The sequence below is a fragment of the Harpia harpyja genome, chromosome 8 (genome assembly GCF_026419915.1).
Source record: "Harpia harpyja isolate bHarHar1 chromosome 8, bHarHar1 primary haplotype, whole genome shotgun sequence".
Taxonomy (NCBI): Eukaryota; Metazoa; Chordata; class Aves; order Accipitriformes; family Accipitridae; genus Harpia; species Harpia harpyja.
Window position 1 is genome coordinate 41,899,566 of NC_068947.1, and position 16,787 is coordinate 41,916,352.

General features: G+C 42.8%; 1 protein-coding gene and 1 long non-coding RNA gene across 2 annotated transcripts in view; one reads left to right on the plus strand and one right to left on the minus strand.

The window, feature by feature from the left end:
- The window catches only part of BBX (BBX high mobility group box domain containing), a 142,318-nt gene that overhangs the window by 59,506 nt on the left and 66,025 nt on the right, over positions 1 to 16,787 (minus strand).
- Positions 7,013 to 9,326, plus strand: LOC128144690 (uncharacterized). The gene is made up of 2 exons (XR_008236155.1): positions 7,013 to 7,135; positions 8,102 to 9,326. It is a non-coding gene; the product is annotated as an uncharacterized LOC128144690 (long non-coding RNA).

Below are 16,787 nucleotides of genomic sequence, written 5' to 3' on the forward strand. Positions count from 1 at the left end.
GTCCCCATCATGCCACTTCTATCTGGAGCACATTTAAACTTTGACTTCAAGGCACCCACTCCTCTGTTCATGTTCTGTAACCAACTCCTATCTTTTCAGCGAGTGTTACATGGCACATAATCACACACCATTTCACCTAAATCTTTGTCCGTAACTTGCAAAGCAGATCCAAATACACAGAAACAACCAACTTTGGCTTTAAAAGAACATTAAAGTGTGGAAAATCAAGCTGCAATCCAGTATCACGAAATGCAAGTCTGAAATTGTTTCTATCCCACTGTGACCTTCGCCATGTACCACACTGCACCATGCTCCCCACCTGTCTCTCTTCCTAAAGTGCTGAACCACCATTTGCTTCTGTTTGGGCTATTTTTGGACACAAATCGACAAAGTAGCTGAGTTACTGTTTGAGCAGTGACTTCAGCTCCTGTGGGTAGCACAGATTCTTTAAGTCTCAGAGTTTGTTACGTGATAGAGATCTGCCTATTACTGTAGTCAATAAAGTACGCGGCCTATTTCTGAGCAGGATAAATGTACTACAAGTACAATGGGGAGTCAGCTACTCCAGCCCTTACCATTGACTTATCTAGGCAAGCTTATTGTATGGTTTCTGCCTACAGTCAGTCCTAAGTAAGACAAGTATTACTGGTAGCCTTCTACCTCATTCGTGTGAAACTAAATTAATGTTTGAAGAGTGCTCCATGATCCTCCTTCACAAAGCTCAGCTGACGTCTCGGTGCTGTTTGAACAACAGCATTGCCTTTAGCTGGCCCCTCTCTGCCTCCTGCCCTTCGAAAGATGAGCAAGAGAAAACTTCACAGGACTTAAGCGATCCCACAGTGTATTTTACACATGTTCTCCATCACCCCGGAGGCCCTGCCTTTGCTCCACGCTGAGCTCAGCAAGGCAGCACAGACCCTAGGCCTAGGTCACCTTGTGAATTCCTAAGGGGCTCGCAGTACGTTACGTCTCTTTACTACCGCCCAGCTCACGAATAATTTTTGTTTTCCATGCATGAAGGCTAGGTATTGAACATCCAGTTATGCCCAAAGTAAATTAACCAAAACTCACTGCACGTTAGTGCTGAAATAGAAACGTATACTCAGCTCCAAGAATTCAAGTGATGTTCATTAGGTTGTCTTCTTAAATTGTTAACCATTTTACCCTACTCGTCACCCTGAAGCAGCAGTTCTACTATAAAGAGGCTTTTTAACAAGATGGGTCATCATGCTATCAGCTGAACAAGCATTTAGGAGATCCCCCACACAGAGTAAGTCAGATCTGGCTGTTATACAAGCACCATCTATTACAGAAAGACACACAGTCGCTCTTTGCTTGCACTTTGGAGTAAATCTCTGCAACTGTCAACAACAAAAATTCTCCTGATTTAACGCCACTGATGGAATGACTGAGGCCACAGACTGACTTCAAACTTCACTTTTACAGCACGGCCTGGAAGCCCCCCGCCCCTTAAGTATGTCAAGATTACTCTATCCTCTATGCCCTCTCTTCTTTCCTGTAAAACAGGGTGCATTCATAACATGAACAAAGTATTTCAGCCCCTATTTTTTAATACTTCTGTGTTTCCAAATCTTTTTTCCCATTTTTGCTTATCCAAGTTCTCACAAGTTTTGACCTACATTTCAGAGACTTTCTTGGTGTTTACTTTTTTGCTGATGCCTCTCAGTCAAATGTAGGATTGGCATAATGAAAAATGTTGTAATTCTCTATTACATCGCATGGGACTTTTCCTCTTAAAAATGGACACTGACATAGTGTGATGAATTTGTTTTCCTTTGGATTGCTTCATCTTCCATATTACTACCCCCACACTTCATGGGCATTTCTGACATAACTGTTGATATATTCACGTACAATTATATAATTATGAAAGAAGCTGGCCCATAAAAAAAAAATCCAGTCAAATGCAAAACACGGCTAACATGGACACTTTCATTCTTTTTTTGTATGGAAGATTTTGGCAAGACATAGTGTAACTACTTAGACAAGACGCTCCACGGTCAAGTGAATGCACGTATGATTAAATGACAGCGCAAGTTTTACTGGCATTATTTACTTGTTGAATGGCAAAACATCAATAGAATCCACTTAGTGGACTCTTCAGATTATATTTATTTATCTGATTTTTTCCCCTCGACACATCATCAATAGCATGTTAGTTGCTCATTTTGTATGGGAGACGGGAAGCTGGTAGACAGTAGCAAGCAAAAATACCAGCTCCTTCTCTCCCTCTCAGGGATCCCTGAGTGCTGGCAAGCATCCCTACCAGCAAGCTTTTGAAAAGAGAGCTGGTCTTGGACCCTACAAGAACTGAAGCATGCATTTAAGTTTGGCAATTAAATAGTTCCATAGTAAGTCACAGAACAAGTCATGGGCAGTCTTTGCAGGATTTGGGGCTTAAAAATATAGGAGACACACAGCACCCAAGATACACAGCACCCAAAGTGCAATGTTTGCAATAACTGGAATTTATGAACCATATCACAAAAAAATGTAATTTCTTCTACAGTATTAGTAAAAATATCGTGTATCTTTTAAGGCAGATGTAAAGGCTTTTACAAGTTAGCAAGAGGAAAAACAATTAAAAGCAGCTAACAAGATTTTACAAGATATTTCACAGCTTAAGGATGACAAAAATTGACAGACACTAGGGACAAAGTAGGAATATTCCAACAAGACAAGACAAAAGTATGGACAGCTTTGCTTAAAATAAGCCAAATATGCTTTATAACATCACCAGAGGATACCTGTCAAGGCTGAAATTCATGATCCACTGACAGCAAGAGATACCTTCAGGGTGATGTTCTACACCTACCTTTTAGCGCACATACAGATCAAATGTTGCAGAGATACTATACCAGTAAAAAAATTTAACAATTTTTTTTTTTTTTGGTATGCTGGTTGTATTATTTCCTTTCTGGTCCTAGAAACATTAATCAAAGAATCACAGTTTTCTTGGATGTCTTACAAATACATATACCTAATAGAGCTTCAGAGGAAAAAAAAAAAAAAAAAAAGATTCCTTAAGAAAAGAGCTGGATGGTGGGGGGAAGCGGGGGAGAAGAAGAATGATTGTTTAGCTTTTTACAGCATATGCTTCTATTTCAATTACACAACTGTATGCAAGTCTACCTTTTTTAAGTGTTCATTAACAACAAGCATTTGATTCCCTTCACAAAGTTTTGTTTTCCTCCTATCTTCCTCTGTTATTTACAAAACCTGATATAGGCAGGTGACCAACTTCTGCAGTTCTAATTTTGGGACTATCTCACCCCACAGTTGATCGGTCACCAAGAATGATGCTAGTGCTTGTGCTGAACAAGCTGCACTCACCAGGCATTCCCCAAACTACATCCACAAAACCCAAAATCCTTATAAAGGTTTTTAAAAGTAACCAAGCGCTGTAAGGCACATGGATTTCTTTCTAGTTTATAGTACAAGACCTGTAAAAGCAGAACCCCAGAGATGTGAATTGTGACTACGGTGTAGTCCCTGTTGGAAAGTTCTCTGTGGAAGAATGTCTGAACTTCAGCAACACTCATCTTATTTCCACGAGGACAGTGGAAATGAATTTCTGTTTTCCTGTTACCTTAAAATCACATTTCCTGGAGTCCAGCTGATTCCATGCAGACTGCTGGTCCAAAGGAGCAAAGGGAAAGTTTCAAGTGGATTTCCCACACTTTCTGCTCAGTTTTACACTATCTAAATTCTCTACTACTTTATGAAAACAAATACCAAAGAGAAAAAAGAGAACCGAACTATGACACTAATGGCTTGGTGTTTTTGGGACTACCGAGTCAGTGACCTGAGCTGTTTCAACAAAGAAACAGGAGACTGGGAAATGAGTTCATGTTCTCACTGGTCTAGTGGGCTGAAGAGGTATTTGAATTTTCAAATAAAAGCAAAAGGAGACTGCTGGCAGTAAAATACACCTACAGGAATACAGAAAGTTTTTTAAAAAAATAAATTTCTTTTAGGTCTGGAATAACTGAACCAGAATATTTCTATAACGAAGGACAAAAACTAGTTGGCACTAATTACTGACCAGTCAGTGAATATATTCTTGTTTCACAGCAGAAAGCCATTAATGAGCTTTCTAATTTTTGGAGATGTGATGGTTTAATGCGGGACATGCCGTGACTCAATGGAGTCCTGTTTGCTAGCAGAGATTTGGGATAGACACTCACCACACGAAACACCTACCAACACAGCAACAAGTCTTACTTAATTTTTAATGACATGCTCTTCCATTTTCATAAATGATTTTAAACTATTCCTTATTCTCTTAAACTCAGATCTGAGTTGCTTTGTTCTCCAATACATAACTTAATCCCAAGATCATCAAAAGAATGTCAACAGCACTTTTTTGAATTTTGGGGATTTTTTTGAGTGAATCTTTCATGCCTACCAAAGAGAAATAAAAAAAGTCAACAGATTTTAAACTTCAGCTCTACTCTTCCTCTGCTCATTCACAGATGCACAAGAAATAAGACATTCTTTGGCATTTTTTAATGCAAAGAAATCAACCAGGTTTTGTCTAGTATGAAAAGCACTTTATGTTGAACAACTGTACTCACCATTAGCATGGTATCAGGATGCCTCAGTTAAAAAAAGCAGGGGGGAGGGAGGGAGAATAAATTTGTTACTAGTTTTTACTTGCCTTTTTTATGCGCATATTATTTAGTTTTGCTTTTGGTTAAGTCTTCACAGCTATCAGTAAGAATGGCTGTAAGGGCATTTAACGTGCTTGCTCTCTCCAAATCTGCTTTTAAAATGGAAACCACACAGAGAGCAAGTGCGCAGGATGGCACAAGAAAACCTCACACTGAACAAGAAAATCTCACACATTCAATACACAGAAAAAACTTGCCTATTCTGTGCAAGGAATACTCTGTCCAGATATGCTTGTGTCACTTCAGGCAACTGTGTTTTAAAAGATACTAAATGAACATGAATCCTTCCATGAGACTTAAGCATAATACAAGAAATGAAGCTTGAAAAGTCATGAGGAGATATGTAATCTACTACAAAGTCTTTTAATGATGGCTGATTTTAAGTAACGATTTCTCGTTTGTTTTTCTAGTTCTCTTTTTTCCTTCTTCATTTACAGAAGACAACATGAAGATATATAATTAAATAATATTTTACTTTGTAGGGAGTTCTTCAGCCTTTAGGAATGTCCTTATTAAAATAAGTGAAAGACAGGCAAACCCTGCCTGCTATAAAATTGCCCTCAAAAGACACACTTAGGAACTGGATCCTGTCATTACAGTGCATGAGCAAACTGATTAGAAATTAAAAAGACAAAACTTAGCATAGATCTCAACTACTGGGTTTTCCTTAATGTCCGTGCCAGAGAACAAACACAGCTGACTGCACCTTACTCAGCCAAGTGAGTATTTCAACCAACACTCAGCCTGAAATTTAGTATGTAACCCAAACTTGGGAGTGCTACATTATCTATGGTACTGGAAAACCAAAGTTTAGAGTGTATCATGGTTAGGCTGCCAGCAAGTGCTTGTTGTCAGAAGGGCAAACTACTCATTAAACTACAACTTGGTACTTTCAGTCTAGAAAATACACTCAAAAAAATTTAAAAAAAAAAAAAAAAGGAAAAGGGAGCAAACAGTAAAAAGACGGGGGGGAGAAAAAAGAGTGAAAAAAGTGCATAGAAAAGAAAAAAGAATTAAGAAAAAGGGCAAAGAAAAACAAAGGAAAAGCTCTGTGAAAACTAGCATCATTTAGCTTGACAAAGACAAAACAACAGGCTTTGAATACATAAAAGACATCAGCAAATAATCTATTTTCCACATCCATAATGCAGAGCACAAGTGGGTGGCCTCTGCTGACAGGAAGGAAAACGGGGGCCAAGCCCTGGAGAGTGTTCCCTCGCAGGCAGTGGTACAGGAGCAGCAGAAGGGAAGTGTCTGCCGGGGGGGTCACCCAGCGCCCCGGGGACCCCCAGGGCTGTGGCATGCAGGGCAATGGCACTGCTGAACAAACCGTCCACGTCATCGTGTGTCATCACCCCTAGCCCATATGCTAAACGCAAAAAAAAATTAATGTAATTATGAAAACTAAGTGGTGCATGATATTTCAAATACATAACTAAAAAAGTATTTTACAAATGTACTCAAAATATACTGAATGCAAATATGACGGTCAGATAGGAGTTTGGACAATCTTTGTAAAAATGACCGCCCTCCCAGTTCTGTAACGTCTTCATTATGTTGTTGCTTGGGGTTTTTTTTCCCTCCATTTGGATGTTTGCTCCCCAGTCTGAATGCCAGGTAACAGCAACTTATTAGGTAAAACCAAATCAGTACATTTATCTTCAGTTTATCAGTGCTGGAAGGTACCAGCGGGAAGGGTTGCGGGAATCGGCTCCCGGACCTACACAAGTAATTTTTATAAAGTGAGAAATAGTTTAGAAGATGATCAAGCTTTTATTTTCTACTATGCTTTACCCTACATAAACCTAATCTCTGAAAAAAGTCAGAACTTCAAATGGGAATTATTAATTTTTAAATAACAAAGTGACCAACACTTTTCAAACAGACTTGCTAAGGCCGGGCACCACAATCGAGGTTCGGCTCTATTTTGGACCAAGCCTTTAATGAAACTCTCGTGGATGAAATGGCAAGCCACCGACCCCACGGGAAACGTTTGCTCCGTCCGGGCAATGCAGTTTCCGTTTGGCAGAAGCACACCGCTTCCACGTCAAACCAAAACACCGGTGCCACTCAAAACCGAGGCACATCCACAAACCCAACGCCTCCTCAGCAGGCGAGCATTAAATCCCGAAGAAGGAGGGGGTACGGGAAACACGCCTGCCCAAATGGCCCAGCAGTTCAGGCCCAGGAGGGACTGGCATGCCGCGGAGGGTGGCTCCGGGAGAAGGAGGAGGAGGAGGAGGAGGAGGAGGAGGAGGAGGAGGCGGCATCGGACACGCTGCTGCTGCTCCCCAGTGTCAACAGCGACCCGCCCGGGGCTGCGAAAAAGCAGCCGGTAACCGCGTCCTGGCACCGGTACCCGCGCTGGATGGAGCGGGGCTGATAAGGAGCGCCCGGGCTGCTGGACCCGGCGGCTGTGCCGTGGCCAGGCAGCCAGGGGGGTGCGGGCAGGCAAGGGCTGCGGGGCAGCCACGGCGAGGGGCTACGGGTGGGTGCCCAGCAGCTGGTGCCGCTGCTGGGGCGCCGGGCTGCGGACGGGTCCCACCGGCCGGCCAGGCACCGCTCCCACCGCACCAAACCCGCGGGCGAGGGGCCGGGCACGTCGGTTGTTTCGGGGCTCCCGCACCGACGTGCCCAGTCCCCAGTGCCGTCGAGCCACCCGCCCCCCGGGTGTTTTGGGAAGAGGGAAACGGCAGTAAGTACCTGCTGCGGGGGAGAGGGGAAGGCGCGGTGGCATTCGGCTGCCCTGCTGAGCGACGCCCTCAGGCGGGGGGGCCCTTCGCGGGCCCAGGGGACACCCCCGGAGGTGCCGGAGGCTTTCTCGGAGCGGGCTCCGCGGGAGCTGGGCGCTGGCGGAGCGGCAGGACGCGGAGCCGCAGCGGCGCCCGGCCGGCAGGTGAAGCGCCCGGGGTTGTGTTTACTTCCGAACGGGCCGCGGCCCCGGGGGTTCCAAACCGCCCGCCCGGCGGCAGGGGGGAGGGGGCGGGCAGGGAGGGCAAGGGAGGCTCCCACCTGAGCCTCGCCCTTTTCAAAGTAAACTAAAAAAAACCCCCAACATCCCCCCCCCCCTTCCCCCCCAAAATAACCCGCACCAACAAGCAGCACGCGCCATGGAAGTAAACCACCAGCCAACCCACCCAAACAACTTGCGGGCAATTCAATTGTCTCTGCGAAGCAGCTCGCTGGGGCAGTTGCGGGGAAGGCTGCTCATCTCCCCTGGGCCGCAGAGCGCGCGTCTTCGATGGAAGAGTTCGCCTTGCTGAAATAGGTTTGGGGGTGTAAATCACTAACATCTTTATTCAAACGCATTAATGATCCAAACGGGAGCCTCCACAGAAGGATGCAATTTAAACAGTTTGAAGTAACCAGCCATAACCCTTTTGTATTAACTTTTTTTTTTTTCCCAGATTGTGTGGCTTTCTTCCAGAGTCACTTGAAAAAAAGCAGTTGTCTGAAGACTCAGGTCTTAAACCAAAACAGGCCTTTTTTTGCCTTGAACTTAAGTTACAGTAGGACATTTGCTATTGCAGGATTAATTTCAGCCCTCAGCAGCTCAGAGGCAGAAAAAACAAAACAAGAAACCCAGCGAGTCACAGGCCACAGCTACACTTACTTCACCAAAATGTTAACGGGACTCCAGTGACACACTCTGCTAGCCAAAAGTTCTGGGTCATAAAGTGCAGAAGACAAGCATTTGTTAAGAGTGAGAGCCGCCTTTCCAGACACCAAGCACAAACCACCCCACGTGCCAACCCGATGGCCACAGCAAGCACGTCTGCCCACAGTCATGTGCATCCCCTGGGAAAATCCACCTGGATTAGCCTAGCAGCTTCCTTTGCCTGGAGCTCTGGGAGAGCAAGCCAGGGTTTCCCTCACTGCATCCTCTGCGCAGTGCAAAGGAGCCAGGCACTGGGGAGCAGCGTCCAGCCTCCTGCGTATGTAGGTGAGGTCAGTCACCCAGGGCATGGATACACTGGGACACCTGCGCTACTAAAACTGGCCCTGCTCCTAGGTGAAGGAGATGTGACCCACCCAGCCAGAAAGCTTTGGCGTCCTTTCGCTCCAGAGCAGCATTTCTTTTTGCTCCTACATCTGCTGCCACAACAGGAGAGAGCGCCAACAATCCCAGGAAGGTGAGCAGCATAAATGCCTGAAATTCAAAACACAGAGGAGGCAGAGCCCAACCTACTTCGCAATGCTTCCTCCCACGAAGATGGGGGATAATGACAACACGCGCTACAAAAGCCCTCTGCTGATGCCAAAGCAATTTATCGATAGCGCACTTTTCCGCCACGAACACAGAGTAGACTGTGAAATGCAACCACCTCTCAGACAGGAGACGGGTGCTTTTCGGCGGAGCATCATAGACCGCAGCAACAGCACAATCCAAAAAACACTGACTTTTAGCAAGTTAAAGCCGGAGAGAAATTTTGACAGAGAGAACAGTTGCCCAACAGCAATGAAAACAAGGGTCCAGAACTGAGAGAGCATTCACATACACACCCCGAAAAATTTGCTTTGTGCTCCTGTGTGATCGGGAGTACCTGTGCCTGCATGAAGAGCAGCTTTTCTAGAAAGACAGCCATCACTCCTGTATTTTGCTGCTATTTTAATATAATCCTAAAATGAAAATCTTTGTGATTTGTTAACTGGATCACCAGGGGTTCCCTCTAGCTCTTGCAAGTCACCAAACGGTTAATCTCAGTGTAAAGAGCTTTAGAGCCAGTGAGATCACAGACAGGTAAGATGGCCACAGGAAATACTTAATGAATTTCAGTGCATGGGTACTCCCATCAGCTCATTCCCAGGAGGGCATCCGCAGTTCAGCCAACAGCTTTCTCACTGAAGGGCCTATGGGCTAAGAACTCAAATTTAAATTTTTTGTGAACATGAGGCATGGCCTGGAGTTCTGCTCACAGCCTTCAGAGGATGACACCCTCTGAATGGGGGCTGGTGGGAGTCGATCTTTTTGACTTGCCACTCCAAAAGCTTCATTTTTATCTTTGGTTAGTAGGCATACAAATCGCTGTAGGGTCCAGCCACGGCAGAAATGCAGCCAAGTGCTTTTGCGCAGCGCGAAGCAGCACAAAAGAGGAGACGTTACTGCAGCAGACATCGCAGGGTGAGCGTGGCTGAATGGGAAAATTGTTCGACTCTCCTTTTCACCTCTTGTTGATTGTGTCCTAGTGTCTTCTGCAAAACTGGGACAATGCGGCTGTGTCCACCGCTACTGTAATCCATTCTAAGGTTTACCATGTGCGTAACGAAGCTTTCATAATAAAATTCAGTCATAATTACTACCAGTGTCAGGGGAACCATATACAGCTGTATAAGCAAATGAAAGAATTAGACCCTTAATACATATTTAATAGGCCATAAAATATCCTTGTACAACCCAGTATTACAGTGTGTCTACTTTCGCTCTCTTCAACTCAAGTACAATAGGCTAAGACAGTTGTCCAAACAATCCCTCGAAACAGCTACTACCCACTGCTCCTACGGAAGAAGAATCAAATTAATGGCTACAGACAGTATTTACTCAGCTTTGCTCATCTTCAGTATTATTAGCTCATAAATCATGGTAACTAACTCTCATGCATCTCAGAAACAACAATAAAGAGGATACGTGAAAATTTCAAATAAAACAGGCTTGTACAATGATGACTGACAGAAATACCACAAGATTGACTTGATAATAAATTCCTAGCTACTATCATATTTTCTGCAGAATCGAATTGTCACAATCTCCTTCCATCTTCTCCCCCTACCAAGAGATAAAGTGGGTAAAGCAAAAAATTAGTGAACAGTGAACCCCTGGGAGTCTGCTCCCTGTCTGAACCCTCCCCTACTGGACTCTGGGTTCATTTCCAAGCTGTTGACCTAAAATAGTATTAAAAGGAGTATTAAAGCAGCAATACTTTGTCAAAATATGTTGTATCTCAAATTAGGCAAAACCCAAGAAGGTAAACAGAATGCCAGGGCAGTGCATAATTTTGTTTAAAAAGCTGGATATAAATTAAAAAAAGTGGAAAACAAACAAATTTGCACAGATTTATCAGTTATACATGTATTTCTCTTCTTTCTAAAGGCAGCATTTTAAGCATCAGCAATGAGCTTTTAATGCAGACTAGATTCCTTAGTGCAGTGGTTTAATTTGATCACAGAAGGAGGAATTACAGCTAAAAGAACTTTAAGTCTGTTTTTAGAAACACCACCATCTCTCAGAACTATGCAGATCCACATAAAATCCTTTTGGGTCTATCAAAATTTGTAATGATTTTGAAAGCAGATGTACTATCTCAATATACAATTTTCAAGTGCCATCTAGTGGTTATTTTCATTAAGTTTGTTATTTCTATCACTCACTTTATTATGTGACTCTCAGTTCTGCAATGGTAAGTAGATGCTTAAATTAAGCCTAAGTTTAAGCATTCTGATGGACTGAAGTTGGGCCAGAGGACAGCTGATTTCAGGACTATGGAATTAAAAGAAAAAGGGGGGGGGGGAATCTTATCCATCTTATTCATAGAAACAAAACAAGGCATAAATGTCAGTTCATTATTTAGCGCTTTTTCAGTACAACTTAATGACTTCTTCTCTTGAGAAAATTCTGACATGTTGAAGTCCATAAGTAATTAGGGCCTCAATTGAATGTATGAGAAAATTAAGTCCCATAGTTCCGTATCTCATTGCCTAAATTGTTGCACTTCACTATTCAATTAACCCATTAAATAAAAATTATTAGCAAAGGACGTCCCCCAGGATGCCACGCAACACCAAGCCTAAGTCTACTGCTTTTTTGCAGGTGAAATGTAAGCTAAAATTCTGCATGCAGTCTTAAACTACTTCAATTGATGGAAAAAGTCTAAAGGTCAAACCCACACAGCTTAAGCAAATTAAGAAGAAAAAAAAGGAATATTTTTACGCTTTCATACAATAATTTAAAAAATTGCTTTAATTGAGAGCTGCATGAATAGCAGTATGAATTAGAAAATCCTGTATAATGGTAAACAATATTCACAAAGATCAGAAGTGTATAAATGAATGCACCCATATTTAATGGTTGGCATTTCGCTGTAGCATTATAGCCACATTCTCCTGAAGCTCAATGGATGTTGGGCATGAATGACTTCAAACTCGTGGAAGAAAGCAAGCTACCAAGAAAATCTGTTCTTTGCCAGGGAGGTAGCTTTATGCCATAAGACATGGTTTTCAGAGTTTTTCCCTAAAAATCTCTCTCTCAAATAAGCTTCAAACTAAACCATCAAAAGTAAGCAGGGTTGTAGACAATGCTCCCATTCTTAAGCCATATGCATGCTCACTAATGTTGCAAAAATGCATCACCACCTCGAGTTCTGCTGAACATAACGGTCTCTTTTAAGGAGAAAGAGACTTGGCTTATTTTTAATTCATGGAAAGACAATCACATGATTCAGCAATGTCCACTTCAAAAGATCTAAGGCTAGGAATTTGACATGGGCTGCATGTGAAGGATTTAGGGCAAATTATTTTTCCATCGTTCCCCTTAAAACTAGACAATATAATTATTAATTTTCATGCTGTAATGAACCATTACTTCAAGAAAAGGGAAATATTAAAGACTACATTCATAGCACCTGGAGGTCTTTAGTCCTGCTCAAAGCAGGCCTAGCTTCAAAGCTGGATCATGCTGCTCAGGAGCCCACCCAGAGATGGAGAATCCACCACCTCTTCTGGCACCTGCTCCACCACCCTCACAATGGAGGATATTTTTCCTTATGCTCAACCAGAACTTCCCCTGCTGCAACTTGTGAATACTGCCTCTTGCCCGTCCTTTCACTGTGCACCCCTAAGAGGAGTCTAGCTCCATCTTCTTCGTAACTGTCCTACAGACAGCTGGAGTCAGTTGGAGCCTCCCTCAGCCTTCTCTTCTCAGCCGAAACACAACTAGCTCTCGCAGACTTTCCTGCTGTGTCATGTGCTCCAGGCCCAACCACCTCGGTGTTCCTCGACTGTGTTCCCTCCAGTTCTTTGGTCACTCTTGTATGGGAGTCCACAGCCTCAGAAGCGCAGAGCAGAGCAGGAAAACCCCTTCTCTCAACCTGCTGGCTACATTCTTGCTCACACAGTCCAGCCTTCAGTTTCCTTCTGTGGCTACAAGGTCATGCTGCCGAGTCCAATTCAATTTACTGCCCATTAGGATCCCCAGGTCTTCTCTGCAAAGCTGTTTTCTGCCTTTCTTTTTCTTGAACTTCATGGGGTTCCTGTTAGCCTACTCCAACTTTCTGAAGTCCCTCTGAATGGCAGCTCTGCCCTCTTGCATATCCATTATTTCCATCAATTTGGTGTCACCTTTGACTTGCTGAGGGTGCACTCCATCCCATCATTTGTTTCATTAATGAAAATATTAAACAACACTGGCACCGATATCAGCTCCCAAGGAATACTAACAGTAACTCTCTGCCAGTTCAATGCTGAACCACTGGTTCAGCCAATTTTCATGCACTGGGTAATCTATCCAACCATTCATCCAGTCTGTAGCCAATTTGGCTCCAGGGATGCTAACAGAAGTGTAAAAACCTTGGTACCATCCAAGTAAGCAAGGCCCTCTGCTCTCCCATTGCCCACAGCACCTTATCTCCATCACTTCATCACACTGATCAGGCACAATTTGCCCATGGTAAATCCATGCTTGGCTGTTCCCAGTGACTTTCTTGTCCTTCATGTGCCTGGAAATGGCTTCCACGAGGACCAGTGCCACAATCCTCCCAAGGACTGAGCTGAGGTCAGCCAGCCTGCTGTCTCCCAGATGTTTCTTTGTGCCTTAGAGCACAATTAAACACCTCAGGGTCCGATTTCTTCCTCTTGCATGATCCATCAGAATGACACTGCTTCATTTGACCTGCAGTAACCTGAGATTACAACCATGTTACCATACTTGCCAGCAATTCTAAATGCTGAAGAGCTGGAAATACCAGTAGCTGGAGAACAGGTAGCACAGCTTGTTTGGCTCATCGCTTCCTGTATTTTTTCAGAAAGCTACCCAGTACTACAAATTCAAGTTTGCAAACACCTCTCCCCTACTCAAAAAAAAAAAAAAAATCCGTAAGATATAAACATAGCATGGTATTTTCATTGTGTTTGGAAATGTGAGTCCAATTTAGTCCAAGCTTTCCTTCATATTTTGATTTTTTTTAAAGTTTGTTTTTCAGTAGGGGGAAGAGCATGAAGTTACCTTGATTCTGAGGAGCAAACAAGAGGGCAAGTGAGCTTCCTGGTCAAGTAATGTGTGTAATTTAAGAATAAGGTAAGAGCACCTGGCACCTAATGAACAAATTCTAAAATCCAGATGTTTAACATCCTCGGAGATCTGTTGTGGACAGGCCAGTTCAGAAGTCTGTTGCTCTATGCTCAAAGGCCTAAACACAAACAAGTCTTCCCTGAAAGTCTTGGTCCCTCCCTGATGAGCTGCTAAGCAACTGGACGGACAACCCCACGTGATTTGCTGAACAAAAGCTTACCGGGAACTGTGAAGATGCCCAAGAACTTCAATAAGCTTGGACAGGACTTTCCAATTCAAGTTTCAGAAATAACTTGCTCTGTTTGCCATGGTTTGGAGTTTGGGAGGAAAGAGGTGGAAGGTCTTTTAAATACTGTAGAATTGCTATGGGATGCATTAATTTGGCAGCTATTTGTGATACATGGGTCTTTCACAAGCCTTAAGCGGTGACACAAAGGATCTCATTGGAAGAGGCTGAAGTCAGCCCACTGAAAAATCAAACACTTAAAATCAGCTGAGACAGTTCCTTCTACGAGTAGTCGAGGTTTGCACTGAAACTTCATCAGGAAGCAGGAAAGGATTTTTCTTTTCTTTTAAAAATACTTTAAGTGGAGGGGCACTTTGGAACACAAAAAACCTCTCAAACCTGGCTGTGGATCCTTCCTTATTAAATGCTGGGCTCTTAACAAAGCCCTCTCAGAATGGGTGGATTTCATGCGTATGTGAACGCAAACACATACCATTCATTAAGCAGTAACTCAGAAACCTCCGTCTCTGAAACACTGAGTGGTCCTTTGTCTTTATCTTCTGATGCCCATTCACAATCGAATACAACTCACAAAACTGGACACTTTTTACCATTTAATAAACCAAGATCTTAAAAAAATCTCAGTTAAAAAAAAACTCTTAAAATACCAGCCAACAAGCCACAACTCATTCAGGCTCTCATCACTCTCAAAAAATTATTCCCATGTGTATCCAACATTTTCAAAGCTTGGGGAAACAGATGGGTTTCTCCTGAATGCTTTACGTATCAATAATGGCAGGCTACTGTGGACCAGAAAATACTCGTTACACAGCTTACTGTTCCTTGTGCTCCTGTAGACAGTACATTCTACTACCTATGCTACATTCATTATCTATGACCTGAGTTCCTTTGCAGATTTAAACTGCGACATTATGGTAAGGGAAAGAAGAGGACTTAACTGTGGATGTGCCTGGTTATTTGCTCAATCCTACCTTCTTTATGCTATTATCCGAACTCAGCAGGGGGACTCCTTTAGTTCAGTGGACTCTAAGGACATTTATTTTCCCTGTCAACAGTAAGAGAGTCCTGAATTCCTGCTCTTTGGGAAACACTACAACACCTTCATGAAGTTACACTGCAGACAGCTTAAAAATCTCCTCCTGACTGGAAAGATTTTGTCTGGAATGCAAAAAGTGGAAGATGAACTAACACCTCTGCGCTTCAACATCTTTCCTGCTTTTCTGTTTTCATTGCGTCAGATTAAATGATTCATCCCAGTCGTAAAGACTAAAACTGGAGTTGTGAAAACTGGCTCTTGATAACTCTTTCTGACACTGGTATTAAATACCTCACTTTGCCTTACATCACAGTTAAATTATGACAAGTCAAACATTTGGCTAAAGCTTAGGAAGAGCAAATGAGTTCTCATCATTGTAAATATTCTCAGTACAAGGGCAAAGTCAGCTCAGAGGAAAAAGTATGCCACTTCCAAAGTCAATTATTTTTTAATTCACACTTCCACTGCACAGGCCTACCACTGAAGAAGAAACCCACAGAGATAGACAGCACAGACAGGTTCCCAAAATGCAAAGGCAAATTTACACACTGAGTATTTTCTTGAAAAGAAGGATGCCTCAAGACCACCCATGGTAGCAATAGCAACTTCCAGTAACAACACAACCACCCAGAAAGCCGATTTAAAGAAAAAAGTAAAGGAAAACAAACTGTAGGAAAACATTTGACGTAAGCACTCCTAACACTGAAGACTGGAAAGAGAGCGCTAACACATAAAACACAGGTTCCCTCTGCTGCCAAGTCCCATGGCCTGGGATTCAGCTCTTTGTGCTCATTATGAATATAAAAAGTGTGGATAACAGCTGCCTCTTCATTTCGGAGTTTGTTGTTGTCAGCTATGCCTTTTTAATAAAGCCTTGTACACCTCAAAAATATGGAGTAAAATTGTAAGTTGGAAAAGCTGCAGTCAGAAATGATGTTGCCACAAGTAGAGGATCTCAGACTGCACTGTTTCATTATTATCTCCTTTTGGCAGGGTTTTCTGGAGAACCACCAAGAAAGCACCAGAGGCCCATAAAAACTGAAAGGAGAAGTCCTCTTAGTAAGAGAGATTATTTAAACGTTGGGTTCTCATTTTGTTTACATTATCCCCTATTTAAAACTCACATTTCTTAACTGACAGTCAAAGAAGAATTGGCTTCATGAAAAAAAACTCCAACACTCTGGCTCCAGCTGGGTGGCGAAAACTGTTTCTGTAGTTCCCTAGCAGAAAAAAAAACCAAAACAAAACAATAAACCTCCAGCCAACATAAAAAAGCCACTTCACAAGTAAGCCACACCTCAAACAAGATTGGATAGTTAAGAATACAGGTAGGCATTATGGTTTTTATCTTCATATCTTTATGACCACAGAGAAACAAAGATGGAAATACTGTTTTTCCCAGTTCTTTTGATCACTACTGGGGATCTTTGCTGATTGTTTAACACATGTAAAATTGAGTTTTTATGAATGCCTCCAAAGTTTTTATGAGCTTTATTAAATGCATTATTATGCCTATGCAGATATTCCTAG